Source organism: Hyposmocoma kahamanoa, unplaced genomic scaffold, assembly GCF_003589595.1.
Source record: "Hyposmocoma kahamanoa isolate Upper Pololo Valley unplaced genomic scaffold, ASM358959v1 168, whole genome shotgun sequence".
Lineage (NCBI taxonomy): Eukaryota > Metazoa > Arthropoda > Insecta > Lepidoptera > Cosmopterigidae > Hyposmocoma > Hyposmocoma kahamanoa.
In genome coordinates this window covers 206,410-209,953 of record NW_020653608.1, presented here as the reverse complement: position 1 = coordinate 209,953, position 3,544 = coordinate 206,410, and positions in this window count along the sequence as shown.

Sequence of the window (3,544 nt, the reverse complement as noted above, 5' to 3'; positions counted from 1 at the left end):
GTGTTAGATGAAGATATATGGAAAGACAACATGAGTCTAAATTCCATACAAATATGATTCAAAGTGTATTCTATAGCATTTAAGTTTATTTGAAAAGAGCAATCCATAGAGTTTCTTGCTCGGTCTTCTCAGGGAGGTCAGCGTAGTGAACGAGCAGTAGCTTAAAAAATGACGTTTTCAAGTGTAAAAATTTTACCTGTGGAATAAATGATTATTTGATTTTGACTTTGACGCCAAGATCGTCAAAAAATAAACATACGTGTAAGTAAAGAAAAATAAAAAGATACTGTAATGTATAAATTCACTGTAGATGCATAAATATTTAAGTATCCACTCACAGCAAGCCACGCTATCTTGTACCCAGAAATGGGCAGTAGGTTAAAACCTAATCAAACCGCCCAGATTTTTTCCTCAAATCACCGGGTTTTAATCCATTTCTGCCCAAAGTTTTGAGCAGAAACGGTGAATTTGGAATTTGATTTAATTCCTACTATTACTACGTACTAGTTACAAATTTCGATGTAAAAAATCTTTTTTAGATGAAAAATAGGCAGTTTCCCACAATACTTACCTTATAAACCTGTGTATTCTCACTACCAAGGACGAATTACGATTCCATTTTTACGATAATCGATACGATCTAACGACGTTTTGTATCGATTTATTTCCATGCGATTTTCAAGCGAATCGATTCAATAGAAAAGTAAATCGAATCGCCTAGATCAGAAAGCAAAAAACATTTTGTAATAACATCATTATATATGAACGAAACTCGATTTACAAAGTAAGTTCTTGCCCTCGATTTTGGGCATTTAAAAAAAAAATCAAGTGACGGGACGAACAAGTCGTACGCCTGATGGTAAGCTTCAAGCCTTTCCATAACAGTTGCAGTGCCACTCAGAGCTTTAAATTACAAAGATCTGCGGGGCACAAGTCCCATGTGCCTGTAATTTCACCAGCACCGTTATCCTTCAAAACCGGAACACAGTAATGGTGACATGGACGAACTCTTTTACAAGGAGCTCTATTGCCAATAAATTGTTTACATGCGTTATTGAGCATTACTGAAATTAATAAAGCGCTGGGTTAATACCTGGGCGTTTGCCCATGTCTACTTGTACCACATTGCAAAAAACTTTTCTTAGATCAAGGTAGATGAGGCTATAACAGAAAGTCCGAATTTTCATATCTGAAGTACACCATAAGTTAGCCCCAGCTCCCACTAAATATGTAATATCTTGAAGAATTTAATTTACATATTTTCTACACGGGCCTAAATTCATTTTCTTTTGCACGCTCGCCGTAGGACTCCTTTAATGTACCGTGGTATTTCGGATTACAAATAATTTATTCAGTTACACTGTAATGAGCTTACTGTGAATAAATGATGAGGTTTTGGGTTAAACAATTGGGAGGCTCTCATTTGGAAGGAGAGTAGCAACTACGTAGTACATGTGTACAACACTCTGGGCTTTATGCTTCTTCTTCATCTTATCATATCGATGACATACATTATACTATAGTGGCCCAGAACTCAGCCACGTCGACCGCGTCACTAGCAGCCGCCATTAATAATTATGTTTGTTTTAAGGTATATATAATAGGGGTATTTTGTTTTTATATTGTTATGTATGTTAGTCTATAAGGTATGTATACATGGGTCTTTGTTACCTGATATAAATAAATAAATAAAAATAAATAAAATTAAACCCTCAAGTGTGCAGGCGTGATGATATGAGGTGGACCATCGTTTGAGTCGCAGTCCAGGTTAGAACCATCCAAAAATTTCCACCAGAACAAATTGCCCTTACTCCGACCAACCTGGGTCCGAAGCCTATTTAAGGACCTCCAGATCGGCAATGGCAATTCGTGTCCAGGACTGTCAGCAGGCGGGACAAACGTAGATGGTACTCTTTCGTGCCAAAGATTGCACTTCACTTGAGCCGGTTCAATGCTCTGAGGATGTTGTTGCACTGTGAAGTGATCGTGCATAGGGCGCCGAGGGCACTGCGCTTTGAGCTTTATGGTGAATTTACATTAGGTCGATAGGTCACTTTCGTTTGCCCGCCGAAGGTAACCTACCCAATATAAACACTGAGTCCTTTGGCTACTAATTCGTTGCCGAAGCCCATCGAGTCGACTATTAATGGTATAATGGTGGTCAGAGATGGGCGAGCGCCCGGGTTTTTAAATCGGATTAATACTCATTAATGCCCAAATTCGAGGGTAAAAACTATTTACTACTAAATATTTTGCTGACATTGTTACAAAATGTTTATTGCTTTCTGATGTAAACAATTCGATTTGCCTTTGCATTGAATTGGTCCGCTTGAAATAAATCGATACAAAAAACTATTAGATTGTCAGACCTTTAATCGATTATCGTAAAAATCGAATCGTGGTGTACATGCTTATTAGTGAGAATCCACAGGATTGCAAAGTAGGTATTGTGAGGAGTTGCATCTTTTTCATCTAAAAAATATTTTTTACTTCGAAATTTTTTAATAAGTATAAAATTATACCAAATTCGGTATTTTCCGACTCTGCCCAAGATTTTGATAAGAAATGGATTAAAACCAGGCGCTCTGGGAAAGAATCCGGTTAAAATCCGGGCGGGTTACGTGGATTTTAACCCGCTGCCCATTTCTGCTGGTGGTAATTCGGTCAACCAAGCAAGTTTCAACGTGTCGGCGGCCGCATCCCACTACGACGTGCATGCTGGGGGCCAGAGAATACTTACGTACTCGATCACTTTGTTGACCGTCTCTATTTGCTGTGTCTTTGTGCGTAATTATAATGATTTGGTGTTATCGACGAAGGCGGCATTCGATTCGTTGTAAACAGCTTGAAACAGTTTTAAGTCGCTAAGATTTGAGTACATAAGTTGACAAGTACCATGTGCCTGTAATTGCACCAGCGCCCTTACCCTTCAAAACCGGAATGCAGTATGCTCACTACCCCAGAGCCCAGGGAGACTCAGTGGTTATGTGGGGACTCTCCCTCCAGACTGGAGGGCCTACCCCACTAAAATCCCCCCGGGTTTCCCTCTCGCCGGTTGAGTCGGCGCCGTGGGATCGGTGAACATTCACCACGACGCCGCCCGGCCGCCCTAGCTTGCGCCAGGGCTTCCGCGCCAACGGAGGGGCGAGTTGGTTGTCCTCCGACCCGCCCCCCAGACGAGTGAGGCCGTGCAATGCAGGCTCCGGAGTCCCTGTCCAGAGCCCGCTGGCCTCACTAGGGGATCAGGCGAGCAGCGAACTGCCTTCGCCTTCTCCCCGTACGTCTGCGCCGAAACGGGTGCGCGTCCGCCGCGTCCTCGCGCACCCGCTCCGCGGCCTCCTTTTGCGACATAACCTCTGCGCAAAAGGAAGCCACCGCCTCCGAGGACTCTTCGCTACCGAGCATGGCGGCTACCACGCTCGGCAGCCAGAGGTCCTGCCCTACAGTCCCCGTCAGATTGCGGCGCTGCCCATCCCATCAGCGCCGCACTCGTGGCACGACGGGGACGGTTCCCTCCTCGCCACCTTGTGCAGGTAGTGACCGA